Here is a 22,045-nt window from a genome sequence, read left to right on the forward strand (position 1 = left end):
AAATTAAGGAAAAATCTGTGAAATGTAAAGCTGATGACTCACACAAATGCTTAATAACTTTATTCTACAAAGTGAGATTGTTTGACATTCATCTGGGGCAACTGAAGTTAGAGGACCAAGCTTGCTAAAAAGCACCAATGGATTATCATTATCTTTCCTTCTTTCATCTGTAAGAGCGAGGTAAAATCAAAAGGGCACAGAAAAAGTATTTCAGAGAAACCAAGTAAGATTCTTCTGTTTTTTTATTGTATTGCTAGAAAGAGGAGAGGAAATTCAAAGCAGTTGTCTTCTTAATTTTAAGGTTAAAGATAATGAGGATTTACCTTAGTTTGTCGATGGTCATGTTTACCACTCCTATTCAGGTCAAGTACATCTGACTCCTTCCATTCTCAGCTCTGCCATTGATGCACTGTTTGGCCATAGTCAATTAAATCAACTCTTGTTCACCTTAATTTACCATCTGTGCAATATGTATACCACTATGCTTTCATGGCTTTGTTAAAGAACACAATATATAAAATGTTTTGAGATCTTCATATACAAAGGACTGTCTATGTACAAAGATGTATATAATATTATTTCTATAGGACTACTTAGAGCCAGGGCAACAACAAACTTGAGCAGAAGTAACAGAGAGAAAGCCATGCTAGTCTATATACTATCAAAACAAAAAAGCAGTCCAGTAGCACTTTAAAGACTAACAAAATAATTCATTAGGTGATGAGCTTTCGTGCGACAGACCCTAATAAATTATTTTGTTAGTCTTTAAAGTGCTACTGGACTGCTTTTTTGTTTTGAACAGAAGTGGTCTTTAATATACATTCCAGGGAAGATTAAAGGCATTTGTTTGGCAATGTATCCTTTTATTTATTGTATGTTTTTCCATATGGTCTCACAGAATAACCATTTGCTCCTTTGGGTCTGAAATGAGCAGTGTAACTATTAAAACAATTACTTTATGTGTGAATTGTTTGTGACAGACTTTCTCTGATGTAGAACTTCGGAGCCAACTACCTCTGAGTTTGTTAGTAATAATAATTAACTGGTCACCTCATTAAGGCAGATATATTATTCAGGAGGCCCTGGGGGAAAATGCACAGGTCCTGGACAAAGTAGACCTGAGGCTAGAACACAGATATTATGGCTCCCTGTCTTCTGCTCTAACCAGCTCACTTTATTGTTCCAAAGAGTGATTTATGTGTAATTCAAACTGCAGGTACAGCATACTCATGCTGCTGTACACTCAGTCTGTATTTTACTAATAGAAAGTGTAACTGATGCCCAGCTTGGTTATTGCACTCTGTTGTTTGTGAATCTTAAAAAAAAATCAATTAATCAATAATAAAACCATGAACATACCACTCAAAAGAAACATCTGCCTGTTCTACCAATCTTTGCTTAGATAGTTACCTTATCTAAATTATAAAAGAAACCTGCAAAAAAAAAAAGGAGCATGAAGATAGTCATAAAAATAGGAAATTGGCAAGCAAAGCAGTTTTAGGCCTCAGATAAAATTGAAGAGCTTCACTCAGAGAGCACTGATATCCTTCCTTATCAATCAGCAATCAGTCTTTTTCTAATCTTGTGTCAATTTAACTTCAAAGGAGAGTTTCAGCATTCAATATAAAGAACATGAAAAGGAAAATGCAAAAGATCTGCCAGAGATTCATTCCTGATATTTTTTTTCCAATTAAACTGTTGGAAATTGTTCTACATAGCTCACCTGTTGGAACACAGGAAAACAAAATTTAACTTTAAAGGAAGACATTAAAGAGCTCGAATTCTCTATGTAATCTGTACAGATAATTTTATATCAACTCGTATGCTCAGGAGTGCATGGACTACAATGGAATCTAGTCTTCCTCTTCCTTATAATTTGTTTGACTATTGTGAGTCTCTAGCCCAGCACAATAAGAATTTATACTAGTAATTAAAACTTCAATTTTACATCTTTCACTAACATTTATATAAAAACATTAAATCTGAAATCATTACAACAATCAATCACTAAGGCATCAATCAATTTCCACCTAAATATCATTTTAATATCTGTTGGCCTAGAAGCAAAGATTAGTGTCTCTTAGGCCATTTCTACAAAGGCAAGATCTTCTGAAAGAATGGCGCCTTCTTCCGGAAGACCTAAGAAGCATCTACACATGTAAGGCACTCTTCCAGAAGAAATCCAGAAGAAGGCACCCCATCTTCTGGATTCTGTACTCTGCTGCAGAATCAGGAAGAGGGCCTTCTTCCAGAAGACTCTTCCAGCAGAAGGCATGTGTAGACGCTCCTGGACTGCTTCTTTTGGAAGAAGTGGTCTGCCATGGCAGTGGCCTGCTGGAGAGCAGGAATGCTCTAGGCGACCCCAGCAGGCCTCTATGGTCTCCAGGTCCTGCAGGTTTTAAAGCTGCAAGGACCTGGAGACCCCGTGACAGTCAGCTGAGAGTGAGAGTCAAGCAGCATATGCAGGGCTGCCTGCCACAATCCCCTGAGGCCCAGCAAGCCACGACCCGCAGAGGTGGCCAGCAGACCAGAACCACACACTGCTCAGGGGAGCCCCAGGAACCCAGACGAGAGCAGCCAAAACCCCAACCGGATACCAAAACAGAGGGCCCCCTCCTGGACTGAGCCAGAGCTCCAGGACCTCCTGGGGCTCTGGCACGATGAGGAGGTACTCCGGGACACCAGTGGGCACCAGAGGAACGCCCCAGCCTTCACCTACCTCGCCCAGGGCCTGGCTGCCTGTGGCCACACTTTCTGACCACCAGAGCAAGTCAGGTGCGAGGTGAAGGAGCTGTGGCTGGGTACATGGGGGCCTGGGACAGCACCCGCAGATCCGGCCGTGCCCCCGTCAGCAGCCCCTTCTACTGGGAGCTTTGGGACCTCATGGCTGTGGATGATGCCTCTCCACCCGTGTCACCGTGGAGACAGCCGCACCTGAGCCCCCTGCCGCACCGGAGGAGGAGGGACCTGCCAATGTGGATGTCCCATCTGATGGGGAGTCCACAGATGGGTCCCTTGTCATTGTGCTGCTCTCCACCGCCAGCATCCAGGCCCCCTTCAGTCAGGCATCACCTGACATATAAGAGGCCACCTTGGGTAAGTGTGCACCATGGTAAAGCCCCATGGGGGTAAGGGGACACCTGGGCCCCAGCCCTGGGCCCCAAAGCCCCATAGCCTGTCCCTGGGCAGGGCCCAGGGTGCACCCATTCCTGCAGGCAGCATCCAGCTCTCTGTCCCATGGACCACCCCCCCAAGCATACTGAATGCCCCTCAGACAGTGTGGCTGCACCCAGACCCCCTTCCAGCCATGACCCCCCAGTCTGCAGGCCTGTGGCCAGGGTGATACAAGACGGACAGCGCCCCAGCCCCAGCACCGTGCCCCAGGGGCCACTGTGGCATGCACACAGGCCCGCTCGGTGGCAACCCCTGACACACGGCCATCCCATGGGTCTGAGGATGGGGCAACCACCCAGGGGGGACCAGGGACATGCCACCCAGTTTCTGGATGTGGCACTGACTCCCCCGCTGTCCCCACACCCTCTCGCTCTTCCAGCAGCACCATCCAAGAGCCGGGGAAGCCACCAGCTGGGCCCAGACCAGCCCTCACAGAGTGGTGGCCACAGGTGTGCCAGACCAGCCTCAGCCACCGTGAGGATGAGGTCTCCACCTACACCACAGCCCTCCACCACCAGAATGCCCTTGCTGAGAGGTGGCTGGCCCTCGATGAAGCCAAGCTGCAATGGAGGCAGGATACGTTGGGGGAGGTGGTGGGGATGCTCTGCATTGTGTGCAGGGCCCTTGTGGGCCAGCACCCAGCCCCACCCACTGCCCCCCCACCAGCTCTCCAAGATGCCCACTGCTGCTCCCCCTGCTGGCCCCTCAGCTGCTCCCTTCCCCCCAGCCCATGACTCCAAGGCCCTGGCCACCCTGCTGCCCCCTGGCCTGCCCACAGCTGCTCTGAGGGACCTCGCAGCATGGTTGTGGCTATGGTTGGCCCTGTGGAGGGTCCCCCAAGCCACAACCTGTCCCCATCAGTGCTCCCAGCCCCATCAGTGCCCTGCAGGGGACCGTGCACCTGGGGTGGGAGGGGCACATCATGGCCTTCCACTCTGTCCCTTGAATAGGGCCCCCACCTTTCCTCTCCCAGTTCCCTTCCAAGTTCACGTGCTCCTGCCCCTCTTACCCCCATGTATATAGTTTGCTCTGTAAAGGTAGTTGTTCTTTTTATTTTTCCCTATCTAATATGTATATAATTATCTGTTGTTATATGCTGAGGGTTAATTACAGGTTTATACTTTGTACCCTGAAGGTGCACACGACAGGATACCGGGTCCACGTGTGCCAGGCATTAAGCAGGTCCTGGGTGGGTGTGAGGTGCCCCATGTATGGCCACATCAACCAGGGCTGGAATGGGTAGGCGGGGTCACCCACGAGGCAGAGGGGCATCGCAACATCCTCGATGACACGCTCCCTCTGGGGCACAAATGCCCCAGTCTCCATCCTGCGGAACAGGGTGGAATTCCACAGGATCTGTGCATCCTGTGCCCTGCCCGGCCAGCCAACATAAATGTCTGTGAACTTCCCTCAGGCATCCACCACTGTCTGGAGCACGATGGAGTGGTACCCCTTGTGGTTGACGTAACAGCCGACACTGTGGCCTGGAGTCCTCATGGGGTGTGCATCCCATCGATGACCTGAAAGCACTGGGGGAACCCAAGCATGACGAAGCCCTCTACCACTGCGTCCAGGTCCCCGAGGCACACCAGCTGCTGCACCAGCACGTGGTTGATAGCCCTCATGACCTGCAGGGGAACAGGAATGGGCGCACATGCGGGCATATGCAGGGGGACCCCTGCCCCCCTTCCCCTTCCACCCAATCCCTCCCCACTGGACCCCCTCCAGTGGTGGCCGTGTGGTATCCCCTCTGGGCTAGCCCTGCCCCTCCCCCATCCTGATCCCCTCCCAATCGGCCCCCAGCATCCCCCAAGCCCACCGGGCCCCTTCCTCCCTCCCTCCTGGAGGGGCTGGGCCTGGGCCTGGGGCAGGGCTTACCTGGAAGATGATGGCTCCAACGGTGGATATGCCCACCCCGAATTGCTGCCCAATGAACAGGTAGCTGTTTGGGATGTCCAGTTTCCGTAAGGCAATGGCCATGCGCTTTTCTGGCAAGAAGGCCGGCCTCATTCAGGTATGCTGACGTTGTAGCATGGGGGCGAGCCAGCTGCCGATCTCAAGGAAGGTCTCTTTCTTCATGCCCAGGTTCTGGAGCCAGCAGTCATTGTCCCACTCCCCCATGACAACCCTGTCCCACCAGCCTGTGCTGGTGGTGTGGGTTCAGATGCACTGGACAGGCTGGGGGGGGCCCAGCAGGGGAGGTGGGGGTTCAGGACCCATGGGCCTGGGCCTCTGTCTCCACAGGAGGCTGAGGAAGGTGGCCAGGAGGATGGCTACCCTGAGGATGAGGGCAAGCCTGCTGTACTGAGGCTGCTGAGGGTCCATGCCTGCTGGTCGGTGGGCACTGGACAGGGACCTGGGTCTGGCTTGCTGTGCACAGACGTGGCAGGCCTCGTCAGTGTTTGTGGGGGAGAGGGGGTGCTGTTTGGGTGGGGCTCTTTAAAGGACCATGTGGGCGGTGGCCCTGAAAGGGGTCCCTGGCTGTGCGACCCAGGAAGAGCGCCAGTGCATGTGTAGATGCAGTCTTCCAGAAGAAGGGGCAGCTCTCTCGGGGGCCTGTTTGGTGTGTAGATGCACTCTTCCGGAAGAGGCCCTTCCAGAAGACGTCTTCCAAGACATCATCTGCAGGATCATCTTCCAGAAAAAGTGCCATGTGTAGAAACAGCCTTAGTGCCCAGGACAGAGTTAAGCTATAAATTCCATAACAGAAGGGCCCTGAAGTGGAATTCTTGTAATTACATTGGTGTGCATATTCTTCTAAAGTACCTAATTGCTCATTTAAATTATAGTTTTTTTCTTAGTAAGTCTTATACCAAAGTCAGTTTTCCTTTTTTTAATCACCTTAATTTTCACTGCTATTCTTCCCATTTCCTTCCCTTTCTCTTCTGGTTTTATATTGCTTTTCCTTTCCAATCACTCTTATTCTGGGAAATGTTTTCCATTTTCTTCTACTCTTTATAGTGTTACCTCAGTCAGATTACACTGTGAGCAGCAACCAAAATTCCCCAGGCCACAGGATGGGGATATACTGGAAGCACTGGCATGTGTGGCCTGCACAGCAGGCCCTGCTGCACGGGGAATCTGCAGTGATGAGGCTGACCGCTTCAGGCCTCTCCCTGGCCCCCTAAACCCCCTTAGCAGGCTAGTGGCCAAGGGGGTCTGTCTAGCCACAGAGGAGTCCCTGCATGGGTGGTGGGTGAGGCAGGCACAACCCAGACCTCCCCGGCACCCTGCACACCCCTCTGGCTCACAGTGCTGTCTGTGGGAGTGGGTGCTACCTCTCTCCTGCTGGCTTGCTCGCCTGCCAGGAGTCGCACTCCTCAGTGTCTGGAGTTAGGCTAGCACCCTTGTGGCCAGCCCACTTTCAGCCATGGCAGCGGCTGGCAACCTCCCCCCCACCAGGGCCTTGGGCACATCCAGCCTCCTGTGAGTCTGGCAGCAGGCTGGCACCTGTGTCCAGGGTCATGCCTGCTGGGTCCAGGTGGGGCATGCTAATTTGCACATGATTCCTCATGCTGGGACCATAGTGCAAAGTCTCACGCAATCTGGTCTGATGACACTCACTACACACCCTGTCTGCACCTGCCTCCCACTGGAGTATATGACATGTGGAGTACTTACTGGAGGGACCCTCACCTCGCTGTGGGGACACCCTGAAGGTGGCCTTTCTGGGGGTCCTGAGTCCAGGGCAAGGACAAGTGACACCACTCATCTCGGACCCTGTGTCCACCTCTGGGTCTGGTGGGGGTTGGGTCCCATAGTGTTGATCCTCCTCTTCCTCCTCCTCCTTGAGCTCTGGCTGTCGGGGGTGGAGCTTCCATGGGGTCAAGAGAGGTGGGCAGTGGGGATGTGTTGTCTGATACAGGAGGTGTTGCAGTTCCTTGTAGTAGGGACGGAGGGTGGGTCCTGCCCCAGATCTCCATCTGGTGTCATGGGCCTAGGTATAGCCCTGGGGGACTTCCTTCACCTTTGCCTGCACCTATTCCATGGTGTGGGAAGGGTGGCCCATGCCGCCAGGGTAATGGCCAGCCAGCCATATGCAGGGGTATTCCTCTGCTTCGCTTTGGGGCCAAAGAGGGTCTGTTCCTCACCCCAGGGGTCAAACAGGGCCTGGACCTTGGCCCCAGTTCATGAGGGGGCTGACACTTCATGCCATAGGGTGGCTCCTGTGACCACTCCAGCTGCCCTGCTCCCTGGAAGGGCCAGGGAGGCCACAAGGGGCCTGGTTCTCTGCCATCTGGGTAGCTCTGCAGGATGGACTGGCTCCAAGGGCATGGGGATGAGTGCTGGGCTACTTCCATGTTCTCAGCTTCCTGCTACAGGGTTTCCAGGGCTCCCTGCAGCTTTAAGAATGGCCAGAGGCAGTGACCATAGAGATCTCAGCTTGCTGTGGACAGGGTGTCCTCTGGGGCACCTGCACACTGCCCTGGAGGCCTTTTCTGTCAACAGAAGGAACGTCCAGACTGGCTTTCTATTGACAGAGATCTGTCGACAAGGGCTACGTCTACACGTGCACCCAACTTCGAAATAGCTTATTTCGATGTTGCGACATCGAAATAGGCTATTTCGATGAATAACGTCTACACGTCCTCCAGGGCTGGCAACGTCGATGTTCAACTTCGACGTTGCTCAGCCCAACATCGAAATAGGCACAGCGAGGGAACGTCTACACGCCAAAGTAGCACACATCGAAATAAGGGAGCCAGGCACAGCTGCAGACAGGGTCACGGGGCGGACTCAACAGCAAGTCGCTCCCTTAAAGGGCCCCTCCCAGACACACTTTCATTAAACAGTGCAAGATACACAGAGCCAACAACTAGTTGCAGACCCTGTATATGCAGCACGGACCCCCAGCTGCAGCAGCAGCAGCCAGAAGCCCTGGGCTAAGGGCTGCTGCCCACGGTGACCACAGAGCCCCGCAAGGGCTGGAGAGAGAGTATCTCTCAACCCCCCAGCTGATGGCCGCCATGGAGGACCCTGCTATTTCGATGTTGCGGGACGCGGATCGTCTACACATCCCTACTTCGATGTTGAACGTCGAAGTAGGGCGCTATTCCCATCCCCTCATGGGGTTAGCGACTTCGACGTCTCGCCGCCTAACGTCGATTTCAACTTCGAAATAGTGCCCAACACGTGTAGACGTGACGGGCGCTATTTCGAAGTTACTGCCGCTACTTCGAAGTAGCGTGCACGTGTAGACGCAGCCAAGGCGTTCTGTTCCCTGGGGGAGCAGAATAATGCTGTTGACAAAAGTGCCACATTCTGTCAATTTACTCTTAACAGAATGCCTTGGAAATGTGGATGCTCCTCAGGTTTTGTCAACAAAGTGACAGTGTTGTCAACAAAACTCTGTAGTGTAGACATAGCCTTTATATTTGATAGCTTATACCAAGTTGCATTAGCCATATGTGTGTGAAGAAATTCATTTTCAATTCTCTTGTCACCTGGCCCTTTTCTTACCTTCACCTGGTGCCCGTAGTTCTTGTATTTGACATGGGCTCATAGGCTTGCAGCCTCTGTCCTCTGTTCCATTCAGCATTTAGCATACTTCAAATAAAGTTCACTCTTAATCTTCTTTTCTGAGGAACAAAGACACAGTCTCTTATCTTTTTGAATAAGTAAGATAAGTGCATGTATCATTCTAGCTTCCCTTTGCTTTACTTTCTCCATTTCTATAATATCTTTAATAACAAGTTGACCTAAACTGAGTACGTTATGCAGAACATGGCCTCACTATTCCCTTATATAGGACTAGAATAAGTCCACTGACTGATATTCAATACTCTATTCATACATTTAAAGACCGATTGCTTGCTATTCTTTAAGCTGCTGCTATGCATTCCTCCAAAAGTTTTACAGCTTTATCTGCCATCAGGCAAATTCTCTCACAAGTAATTTTCAGTGTTTGGCCTAGAAGATATATTTCATTCTCTATAAGGTGTGTGCATGTATGCGTTGGTCTGGGGGCAGGAAAAGGCATGAATATCACTTTCACTGCAGAGTAGGCTGAGCTGGAGTCTTACTGCCTCCAAGTCACACTACAAGATTCATCTTTTCCAGCAGTCTTCCAAGGACCAAGTTGTAGAATAGCCTGTGCAACCTGTTCCCATAGGCAAGCCACCCAAACTGGACCAGTCATAAATAGTATTAATTGTAGGGAGTGGAAGTGGAGCTCTTGCTTACTTGCTTATTGAGAAAATGCCTGAATCTCAAAATGTGCATAATAATCCACCAACGTTTATCTGATGGCAAACTTGGCAATTATATTTCCCTGTAGTATTGTAAATTAAAAGAGAATTCTCTTAACCCAAGAACAGAAACCTCTTTATACACATGAATAGTTTAGTGGCCCAGTGTTTAGGGTTCTTTGGTCTTTATATGCCACTGAGCCTTGCTATTATTAATTGTTATAGAAAAATCAAGTGAGCTCTTTGTCAGTGGAAAGGGAAATTGACAAGAACAACTAAAACCATGTCAACAGCTTTGTAGGCTGAGACAGAGAGGCATTGAGAACATCTGACTCAGAGCTGAAAATGTATATTTTATCTTAATGTCACTTCCGAAGTCCTGACCAACTTGTAGCACAACAGTTGCCATTGCTCTTCCCATCCACTTAGCCCCGTACACTCAGAATTTTAATAAATTTCCATTACAATTCTTGTTTGTATTATGATAGTGGGGGTATTCCATGCCCCCAAAAGCTTACATCTAAACAGACAGACCAGACAGTGGGAAGAACAAAGGAGACACTGAGAGGTCACACACTAAATCAGTGGCAGAACCAGAAATCAAATTCAGTTCTCCCAACTTTTGGTTGAGTTCCCACTACTAAAATTACCCTAATGACTACTTCTCTTCAGTTGTGTGAACCTCTCTCCATTCAAAAAACTTGTTACCCTCACTAGTGAAGTCCAAGCTGAGTACTCAAATCTATGTCCTACATATCATACACCGAAAAACAACTGTTGTAACTATTTATGGCTTCCTCAAGACAATTATTTCTGAAATGCTGTATGTCTAAAATCTTGTAAACCTGCATTCTGGTCAATTGTAGCAAAAGGCAAACACATAATTCCATATATATCCAACACATTCTGAACACACACACAGCTTGGATTCCTGTGTCAGCTTGAATTAGCCACTAAATCCTAATTTTAACTGTGTGGTTAATAAGCAGAGATAGTGTGCATCAATTTGCCGTACAGACCTCACAACCCCTCAGCAACAACTCAGTTGTTCTGAAACATCAGTATGTCGAAGAATGCTATGGACCTTCCAATCTGTGACAGCATCATGCATGCCAGCCGCTAATATGCTCATAGGCCAGCTTGTTGCAAACCTATGGAAATGCCTACAGTGCAATCAAAAATGTACAGCTGGACCACACTGGCCTACTCAGGCTCCCATGACTTGCCTAAGGGGCTATTTAGCTGAGATGTAGATGTTTGGGCTCTGACTGAAGCATAAATATTAGGACCCTATGATGAGGGAGCATCCTAAAATTCAGGCTCCAGCCCAAACCCCAACATTTACTTCACAGTTACATAACCCCTTGCCCCAGCTCTGCAAATCCAAATCAGCTAGCATGGGCCAGTCACGGGTGTCTATTTGCTGTGTAGATATTACCAGATTCTAGCAAGTAAGCCCTAAAAGCAGAGATGGACTCTATCTCCTGCCCTCCCCCACAAAAAAACCAAACAAACAAAAAACCAGATAAAAATAATCCACAAGCTTGAAGAAGCTCAAATCCACAGGTCTCCTGTTCACTATACTTGAAATGTCTTGGTAAATTATTTCTGTTCCCCCGCTTCCCCCCCACCACCACCCACGCCACATATGTTAGGCTCATACTCCGTTGAAAATTAAAAACATAAGACTTGAAAACCTTGGATTGTTCCCCTCTTTCTGAATGAATCAACTTCTCCCTAGACTCACTACAATGATTACAATGTCCCATGGACAAATCTGCCATAAGTTTGGAGAATTACTTCCTCCCTTCTTATCCATTTTACATAACATTGCAGCAAAGTCCAACAGAACATGTGTCCTACAATCCCTGCCACCGTCATATCTTTCTCTTTCCAGCAACAACCATCTTCCTCTTTCCCTCTCAAAACACTGACCAAACAGCCATTGGTACATTTCACTAGAATACCTACATGGGCAGCAGTACTCCAAAAAAATACTTCGATATATGCAAGTTCTGAGTCTAATCACGCTACCTATCTGAAGTTCCTTTGTCATTCAGGCTACGTCTCCACTACAGAGTTTTGTCGACAAAACTGGCATTTTGTTTACAAAACCTGTGGAGCATCCACATTCACAAGGCGTTGTGACAAAAGTAAATGGACAGAACACGGCACTTTTGTTGACAGTGTTACTCTGTTCTCACACGACACGTTCTGTCAACAGAAAGCCAGTCTGGATGTTCCAGGGGCCCTCTCTTGACAGACAGGTCTTCTGGGACACCAGGGAGCCCTGTCTGCTGTGCTTCCAGTTGGCCTTTGTGTTGAGAGAGCAGCTGGGCAGTCCGTCAGCTCTCTGTCAACAGAGCAGATCACTTTTTCAATCCACTTGGCACTTTAATCCACTTCAATCCACAATCCTCAATCTGTTGACAGAAATTTTGTCAAAAGATAGACTCGTAATGGGAACAAGAAGTATCTTTGCTTATCTAGAGGGCACTAAAGTTTAAAATGTTCTGTGTTGTATTTGCTTACATCTGTAGAACTCCTTATTGCTGATTCCAATCATTCTTGTACTCTTTCTTAGGTATGTGTCAGAGGGGTAGCTGTGTTATTCTGTATCCACAAAAACAATGAGAAGTCCTGTGGCACCTTATAGACCAACAGATTTTTTGTAGCATAAGCTTTCAGGGGCAAAGACCTGCTTTGTCAGATGCATGTTTTCTTAGGTGTATTGGCCGCCAAAACCTAATACTGAGATTTTCTGCTATAAATTCAAGTTCTGAATTGGCCAGTTTTCTCAGTGCTTGGACCTTAATTGCAAACAGTACCAATATAGCTGGAAAAAAATCAAGGGAGGAGGGATAGTTCAGTGGCTTGAGCTTTGGCCTGTTAAACCAGGGGTTGTGAGCTCACTCCTTGAGGAGGCCATTTAGGAATTAGGGCAAATAGATGTCAGGGATGATGCTTGGTCTTCCCAAAAAGGCAGGAGACTGGACTAGATGACTTCCCTAGGCCTCTTCCAGTTCTAGGAGCTGTGTCTCTCAATTATAATTAAAAAAACTCCCATATATTACTGAATAGACAGCATCATGAATGGAAACCAAGAATGATCCGTTTGGCATCTGAGGCTCACAGACAAGGAACTCTAAAACTTCAGGGTATATGGGGAGGCTCAGTGGGCACCCTGCAGACACCACAAGAGAGGGGTTGTGAATTATAGGGGTTAAGAGAGCAGCAGGCACTGTGAGGTAACAGCAAATTTGGCTGGACTGGGTCTGTGTGAGAAAATCAGATGGGTTTGACTACAATGGTCAGGCATATGAAAAGTCCACACCCTTGAGCATTGTGGGTAAGCCAGTTAAGTTGCTGTGTGCCCTGCAGTCTGTCAGGAGGAGAATTCTTTCAGCAATCTAGCTACCACCTCTCAAGCAGATAGATCACTATGCTGACGAGAGAATCCCTCCCATGGGCATAGGCAAGGCTACAGCTGAACACATCTGTACTGTTTTAAGTACAGTCAAGCCCTTAGATGGAGCTTGGACCAATTTTGACATTTACATTCAATATGAAGGACAAACTTCTCTTTTCATTCCACTTCTCCCTGTACTACCTGCCTGTGTCCTTTGTCCCCACATATGCCTCATCCAACTCTCTTCAATTCAAGATTCACAAGCACAGCTGTATGACATTTTATCTACACCCCGCTCAGTCCACCCATCCTCCCTTTCCCATCTCCCTCTGCAAATGATGCTAGTCAATCATAGTAAGACTGCCAACTGTCCCAGACAGAATGCCATTTGCAACAATGGAGTCTGGTCCATCCATTTGGGAAAGCTGGCAGCCCTAGTAACAGGTCAGCTTGTAGATGATAACTACATCAAAGCTCTGAGCATTGCAGTGTTGGCTCCATAGCTCAGGGGTTGGGAACTGGTCTTGTAAACTAGCATGGGTCAGGAGTTCAACTCTCCCTGCAGCTTAGATTTGTACTCCTGATTCTGGGATACATTAGCAGGAGTGTCTTCAGCAAGACATGAGAAGTAATTTCTTTGACCTGCACTGATTCAGCCTCAGCTGGAGTAGTGGTCCATTTCTGGGCCCCACAGTGCTAGCAAATATGTGAGGAAATTGGAAAAGGTACAGAGAAAAGCCATTAAAATGATTAAAGGGTTAGACCAGGGATCAGCAACCTCTGGCAACCCCTAGCCCAGGTGCCAAGAGTGGCACTTGAGCTGATTTTCATTGACATGTGAGGAAGGAGCTCAGCCCTGCCCTTCCTCCCACATATAGCCAGGAGTTTACACAAAGCCATGCTGCTTGTGGATTAACAAAAGACCCGGTAATTCCACCACCTCAACAGTAAAGCTCTGCATCTCAACCTATTTATTAGCAGATTGTTGTCAGTAGGGCTATTAGTAACTCTTAAAAGTATCACTGGCACTCACATCACACATATAGGTCAAAAGGTCAAATTTCAGCACTTCTCCTCAGAAAGGTTGCTGACCCCTGTTTTAAAAAATATGACCTGTGAAAGAAGATTAAAAGAATTGCATTTGTTTAGTTTGGATAAGAGAAGGCTGAGAAGGGACATGGTAGTAGCTTTCAAGTATCTACAAGGGAATTATAAGGAGGCAGGTGGAGGGAGAAAAGTTATTCTCCTCAGCCTCTGAGGATAGGACAAGAAGCAATGGGCTTAAATTGAAGCAAGGAAGTTTTAGATTGGACATTAGGAAAAATTTCCTGCCAGGGTGGTGGTTGTAGAATTTCCATCACTGGAGATATTTAAGAAAAGGTTAGATAAATATCTAACAGGGATAATATAGATGGTGCTTGATGCTGCCATGAAGGCAGGAGCTGGATTTGGTGATCTCTTGAGGTCCCTTTTAGTTTTAGTGTTCTATGATTCTGTGTTACTCCCTGCCCCAGACATACGAAGAAAGGAGGGAAAAGGAAGCAACAGACAGTCCTGCATCATGCCTCTGCTGGCAAACTTTCCAGTTTCCTATATCATTTCTAAGTTAATAGTGCCACACTTGAACAAGAAGCCGAAGGCAACATTGCCAGGTGATGTTTCTAAAGTACCAGCTTTTCATTTATAGATGTGAGGACTAAACTCTCTAGCAGGTGTTAGCTGCTTTATCCCCACATGGAGCAGCACAAACCAGTGAGATATCGCTGGCCAGAACCCTCTCTTCTGTTCTTCACATTTCCCTTTGCTCCACATCACCAAGCATTTCTCCAGCCTCCTGTACCAGTGAAATAGATTTGGTTCAACAAGCTGTGTGCAGAGTAGTTTTTTGGATTAAAATGCCATTTTACTATCTTCTAATTGCGAGTTTCATCTATAACGGTCTGCAAATAATTTCCTACATTAAATTCATAAGAATTTCCTTACTCCAAAATGTCTCCTGTCTCCTATTGCCCCTTGCCCAGATCAGAGCAACATCACCTATATTTCTCCTTTATAACTCAGAAAGGGAACCCATATTCAGGCTTCCCACTTCCTAGCTGTTCCCTCTGTTTAGCAGAGGCCCATGTCTTTCTCCTTCTAGTCCTAGGGTATCTCCAGGCTGAAAGGTTTCCTGCCTTCAGTCCCAGCAAAATACAGTCTGCCTAAACAGCTTGCTTCACTTGTCTCCACAGAGACAGTACCCAGTGTGATTGCCACAGGTAGGCTCTTTCTAAACAAGCACTGTTTATTCTTAAGGTAAGAACAATGCAGGGAAAACATATTAGAAGTAATGAAAGAACCTGCGTGCATGTTAATAAGTTTACCAGAAATCACTCCCTCCCTCCAATAGAGCTTTACTTGGTGATTAGTCTTTCAAACCCCACAAAGGAGTTTTTCCTCTTGTCTCTTTTCATCACAGCTTCAGCTCAAAACAAAACCTCATAGTGGTGTGAGTCACTTATTTATCCAGTTTGGCTCTCTGAAGAGACCACGAATATGTAATCAACCAGACAATGGGTCCCCTCATTAGGATAAAGCATTCAAATGCTTGAAAATTGGCGGAATTATGTTAGCATACCACCTTTCCCTAGAGATGTCCTGGGAAACTCAGTTAATTTTAAACATTCACCTTATTTCAAAAAGTCGTGTAAAATAGCTAACATTTCCCAAGATTTACTTTAATCCCATATCTCAGAAAAGTGACACACACACCCCACCATAACACCAACAATTGCAGCTTTAATGCAATGGACCCCGAAGACATTCAACTTAATTCCATACTTTCTTGTCCAGGTTATTGTCATATAGGTCATAATGCCTCCACAGAAGTGAAGCTACTAGGCGGTTCCTTCTAGCCCTCTGCCCCTACTTCTGGCTTCTAATAGGAATGAAACCCAGGTGGCTTTATAGATGATGGTGTAACTGCTCTCAGGCAGACTCAAACCTAGGACCTCTGTGTAGGAGTCTCTGCTCCAGCATGTTTGTGAAGCTACAGAATAACATGGCTACCCTTCTGAGGCTGTAAAGGAGACTCATTTTTTCTCTCTGTAAGTGGTCTTGGTGCCACTACATAAGACAGTGAACAACACATAGATGTGTGGGTTACATACTTTGCCTAGCTGAGAAAGCACATTCTGAGCTTCAGAAAAACAGCTGAAATCGCAGACAAGCCTTCACTTGTAACCTCTTCCAGGCAGCTTCAAACCTGGGACCTCCGGAGTTTAACGTAGGAGGGTCTGCAGTTTGAGCTAAACACCAGCTCTTGCTCAGCTCAGGCTGTCGAAGAGACTCCTTGTTTCTGACAAAGTGGGTCTTTGCCTATGAAAGCTTATGCTACAAAAATATCTGTTAGTCTATAAGGTGCCACTGGACTTCTCGTTGTTTCTTCTTTCTTAGTGTAAGCGATCTCAGCGCCACTACATAGGACTCTGAACCACACCTAGGTGCATGGGTTACAATGGCCCCTTACTGCCCAGCATGTTTTTCCAAGGCAGCATAGTTTCATTCCCACTGGGAAGAGTGGAAGAGCAGTCTTTTCGAAGCAGGTCACATCTGTTCGGAATTCCATCCATATTTTCAGATCCTGATGGGAAAGGAACTGTTACCATTATTTGTTAGAAATGCTTCTTTAAATATTGCCCATTTAGGAGCTTCCAAGGAGCTTTGGGACATTTTAATGTTAAAGGAGTGCAGGAGAAAAACTGTCCAACACACAGTGCAGAAGTTTTCATGGGAAATTTCCTTAAAATGTTTTTTAAGCCTACTCACTTTTATTTTAATCAGACAGTTCATTCGGCACTCACAGCAAGTGGTAGAAGATCTGCGTAACAGTTGCAGGGGTGCCATTTGGGCAAATGCCAGGGCTGTGCCACCTGCAACCAATTTTGTACCAAAACCTAAGAAATGTGTAAGTCTGATGAAGTGAGTCTTTGCCCACAAAAGCTTATGCTCCAAAATATCTGTTAGTCTATAAGGTGCCACGGGACTTCTTGTTCTCACAGGACAGCTTGTTATTTGTGAAGCTACAGAATAAGATGGCTACCCCTCTGAGACTATTACCCCAACCCCAGATAGGCTGCGTCCACCATAGCAAGTTCTTTTGATTTTTCAAAAGAAGGGGGCTCCTTCAAAAGTGTCTGCACACAAAACGTGTTCTTTTGAAAGTAAATTGAAAATATGCAGTGCTCCTTTCAAAAACGCTCTTCCACTCTGGTCTCAGGAAGAACACCTTATTTCGAAAGCTTCTTTAGAAAGAAAATGTAGATGCTCCACAGGCCCTTCTTTTGAAAGAGCAGTACTCATGGCGCCTGATTTTTCTATCCCTGGCCTGTTCTTTTGAAAAAGTGGGAATGTGTGGATTGTCTCTCTCAAAAGAGCTGATCATGCTTTTGATCCACTTTTTTATGTGTGAACATACTAGGTATGTCTGTGCTTGTATTTCTCTTTCGAACGAGGAATACAAATGTGCTGATTTACATACCTCATGCTTCATTTGCATAATCTCTTTTTGGAAGAGATTCTTTCAAAAGAAAAAGATCAGGATAAATGGCTCTCTTTCAAAAATAAACCCCATCTTCAAAAGAACCCGTCTTCCTTTTTCATTTCAGGAAGAAGGATTCTTTCAAAGATGGAGTTCATTTTCAAAAGAGCCTCATCTACACTGCTTTTTTTCTTTCAAAAGAATCTCTTCTGAAAAGAAATTATGCAAATGAAGCATGAAGTATGTAAATCAGTGCCTTATTTGCATTTTTATTTCTTTCATTTGCATTCCTCTTTCGAAAGACTGTCTTTTATATTCAAATTCAGCACATTAACACGTGGTTTGAACTGGGAAGGGAATTTTCTGAGTAACTATAGGGGGCTCATTTGCATACTTGGCTTAATCTAATTCTTGACCTTCCCCCCACTTCTACCCCTCTACTCTCTGATTTGCTCACCTTGATCATTTTTTTCTGATTTGTCCTCCTTGATTACCATCTTTAGTTCTCTGTGCCTTAAATATTGAGTCCGTTCTGGTACGGCTATGATCTGAAGAAGTGGGTCTTTCCCACGAAAGCTCACCTAATAAATTATTTTGTTGGTCTTTAAAGTGCTACTTGACTGCTTTTTTGTTTTGGTAGATGTAGCTGTTCTTTTACAGGAAGTTTTTCCAGAAGAGCTTCTTTCAAAATATACCCATAGTGTAAATGTAGCCATAGAGTTTTGAACTGCAACACAACCAGGAGTGTAATTTGTGATTAATTCAGAAGCTGGGAGCAGCACCTAGTTTGCAGCAGGGAGTTTGTTTACGTAGAAAGGCAGTGTGATTAAGATAACAAAAAGCTTGTCATTAAAGTTAACTAAGGATTATTAAATGATCTGAAAAGCATTGTATTCAATTTATATTATGAGAATAGAGAAAAGTAAATTGCAGTGCCCCCAGAGGTTAGTACTGTGACCAGAGCTGATGAAAGGAGTAAACAGTGAACTGGGAAAAATTGAAGGTGACACAAAATTCAGGATAGTTTAATCCAAAGCAGACTGCAAAGAGTTACAAAGGGATTTCACAATAGTGGGGGACTAGGCAACACAATGGCCAAGGAAAGTCAACGTTGATAAATGCAGAGTCAATGCACATGGCAAAATATAATCCCAAATATACATACAAAATGGTGGTGTCTAAATTAGATGAACCCATCAATAAAGTGATCTTGAAGTCATTGTGGCTAGCTGTCTGAAAATATCTGCTCCATGTCTAGTGGCAATCAAAAAAGAGGGACTCATTAGCAAAGGTGTAGATAATAAGACAGAAAAATATCAATTTGCCTCTATCTCAATCCCTGGTACACTCTCATATCAAGTACTGTGTGCAGATTTGACCACCCCATCTCAAAAAATGCTATATTGGATTTGGAAAAGGTACAGAAAAAGGCAAGAGAAATGATTAGACTTACTGAACACATTCCTTATGAGGAGAGATTAAAAAGACTGGGGCATTTAAGTTTGGAAGAAAGATGATTAAGGTGGAGATATGACAGAGGTCTATAAAATCATGAATGGTGTAGAAAAAGTTTATAAAGAAATTATTTTTCTGTTTCAAATAACATGAGAACTTGAAGTCACTCAAGGAAATTAATAGATGTAAAACAAACAAAATAAACTATTTCTTCATAATAAACCTGTGGATCTCATTGCCAGAGAATGTTGTGAAGGCCAAAACTATAACAGAATTCTAAAAAGGAACTAGGTAAGTTCATGGAAAATAGGTTCTTCAATGGCTATTAGCCAGCATGGGCACAGATCCAACACCCCTTTCTGTATGTTCTTTACCTCTGTGTGCCAGAACTGAGAGCAAATGATGGGATGAGCTCTCAGTGACTGCCTGTTTTTAAATTCCCTTTGAAGCACCTGGCATTTGCCGCTGTGCTAGCTGGACCTTTGATCTGGCCCAGTACGGCCATTCTGATGTTCTTTCAAAAAATCTAGAGTTCTCTGCCTGTGTTGTAACCCACTGGACTCCATTCACCTCCTAGACCTGAGATAGAATCTAGGAGTTTTGATAGGGTCTCTCCCTCCCCACAGAGTCAGTAAGAATATATATAAAAATTTTAAACCTAACAGTGTCCCTTAAGTGACTTTTTAGGTGACATATCTGAGGAACTGTCTCAGGTTCAGTTGTCATCAGAGAAGATATGGGAAAAAAACTGATAAACTAAATAGTAATAAGTCACCAAGACCCAATCGTATTTATGAACTCAAATTTCAGGACTACTAACCTTTCCTTTAAATCAGATTCTGTACCAAATAACTGGAGGACAGCTAAAGTGACACTAATTTTTAAAAAGGGCTCCAGGGGTGATCCAGTTGTAGTGAGGTAAATCTAACTCCCGCACTGAGCAAACTGATTGAAACTCTAGTAAAGAGCAGAATCGGCAGTCAACATGGTTTTGTAAAGGGAAATCATGCCTTGCCAGTCTACTAGAATTCTTTGAGGGGTCAACAAGTATGTGGTCAAGGGGGATTCAGTGGAATATGTGTACCTAGATTTCTAGAAAGCCTTTGACAATGCCCCTCACCAAAGGTCCTCAAGCAAAGTAAGCTGTCATGAGATAAGAGGAAAGGTCCTCTCATTGGCTGGTAACTGGTTAAAAGAAAGGAAACAAATGATAGGAATAAATGGGCAGTTTTCAGAATGGAATGAGGTCTGTTCTAGGACCAATTCAAGATACTGATAAATGATCTGGAAAAAATGGGTAAACAGTGAGGTAGCAAAATTTCTGTGTGGGGGTTTTGTTTGTAACTATGGACCACCACCCTCCACAGCAGGCCATTCCCTTCTCCCCCAACCCTTGGCTCTCCAGGTGGCCCTGCTCCTCTCCCCCACAGCCACCCCAAGTTTGGTCCCACATCTCACCTCCCAAAACAACCACTCCCTCCTCACCAGCACTAGGTCCAAAGAACCCCAACCCCCTCTTAGCCCACCTGCTTCCATGGAGGTCTGCTTCCTGCTGCCAGAGTGAAATGGAGCACAGATGACTGGGAGAGGGTGGAGCAGTGCAGCAGAGCAGGCTGCCAGGTTGTGCAGGTTCCCATCTCCACAGTGAGTGCCAAATGGGCATCCTCTGCTGCAGCCCCACACGAGGTCCCCAAGCAATCCTCCAGGCCTGTCCATAGGACAGTTGTGGTGGCTGCCATGGGACCCCTGAAACACAGGGCCTGGGTTGGTAGGGTTCCCCTGAAACTTCCAATGGAGGGGACAGCTCTGCCTCTGGGTCAGCTGGCAATGGTACAGTCAGAAGACAGAATATGGGCTAGATGGACTTTTGGTCTTACCCAGCATGGAGGTTTTTGTGTTCTTTTGTTAGTATGACCTGCCACAAGATGCCAGAAGATGTTACTATTAAGTCTAATATTTATTTATCAAATATATTACATCTAATGTTTATTTCTTTTTCTTTTATATAGGAATTAGATACAGAACTTCTGTCAGCAAACTGGTAAATTATCTGCCAGAAAACTAGCATTTTCAAGTTCCTAAGTAGCCCCTGAATAATCGTGGGAAAAAGTGCACCCCAACCAAAATCTGAAATGGCGTATCTGAAAAGACTGAATCCTTATGTTAAGTGCAAAATTCTATAGAGCATTAACTGTGGAACCAAAAATGATATACTACATTTGAACATTTGAGTTTTTATAAAGGTTATGTAAATATATCCCTATTCTCTGATAACATATGGACCTAGTAACAGATGATGTTGCTCCCTGAAAGGTACATAAAGAATAAGAGATGTTCATACCTACATGCGTTTTGTTCTGTGTTTTCACCAGTAACAGAATCAGAAGAATTTCGATTCATATTTGAAGATGCATAATCTAAATAGGTTTTAGGTGGTCGACACAAGGAATATGCTTCCTTTTCACTGTGAGAAAACAAACTCTGGAAGTAGAAAGCCTGGTAAGTCTTCTCAGGGGATATCATGTATGCATGTCTACTTCTCTGATCTCCAAAGTGGTGTTCTCACTTTGTACCTTTTCTCATATGAAATTGCATCAAGTATATTAGGCTCCCATTTGACTTCTGTAGTTGAGTTTCTTTAAAGCTCTAAGAAATTATTAGAAAACGACAAAAACAACAAGGGTGTGTCTACACGTGCACAGTATTTCGAAAAGACAGGCCCTCTTTCGAAAGAACAAAGGAAGCATCTACACATGCCATGCACTCTTTCGATTTGAAATCAAAGGAACACAGCCCAGACATCGAAAACTGGACCCCGATCCCGCACAGGAAGAGTGCCACCTGCTGAAAAACAACGTCGAAAGAAGGCATGTATAGACGCACCACGGCCTGCTCTTTCGAAAGATGAGTCCTCCACAACAGCGCCCAGTCCGAGCACGGAGATGCCCTACCCCACCAAGAGGAGCTCTATGACCCACACATCCAGCCGCTCTTAAAGTTGCATGGACCCAGAAACCCCATGGCAGCAAGCTGAGATCAGGAAAGCTGCGAAAGCATGAGCTCCACGCAGCACACACTCTCAGCCGCCCCCTGACAACAGCAACAGGCACATGGCCAGTGCAAGGCAGTCTCCTGAGCCCCAGGGCCCCCCCTCAGAGCCCCCACAGGGCTCCCAGGGGTCCATCCCACAAAAAAAGAAGAGTGGCCCCTCCTGGGCGGACCGTGAACTCAGAGACCTCCTGGGCCTCTGGAAAGAAGAGGAGGTCCTCTAGGAGATGGGGGTAAAGCAGAGGAATGCTG

At 46.1% G+C, this 22,045-nt stretch overlaps 1 long non-coding RNA gene across 1 annotated transcript in view; it reads right to left on the minus strand.

The window, feature by feature from the left end:
* Nucleotides 1-8,662: 8,662 nt before the first annotated feature.
* Nucleotides 8,663-22,045, minus strand: part of LOC142019964 (uncharacterized) — a 62,452-nt gene continuing 49,069 nt past the window's right edge. The window contains exon 3 of the long non-coding RNA XR_012647248.1: nt 8,663-8,753. This is a non-coding gene — a long non-coding RNA (uncharacterized LOC142019964). The remainder of the gene's footprint in view (nt 8,754-22,045) is intronic.

The sequence above is a fragment of the Carettochelys insculpta genome, chromosome 13, assembly GCF_033958435.1.
Source record: "Carettochelys insculpta isolate YL-2023 chromosome 13, ASM3395843v1, whole genome shotgun sequence".
NCBI lineage: Eukaryota > Metazoa > Chordata > Testudines > Carettochelyidae > Carettochelys > Carettochelys insculpta.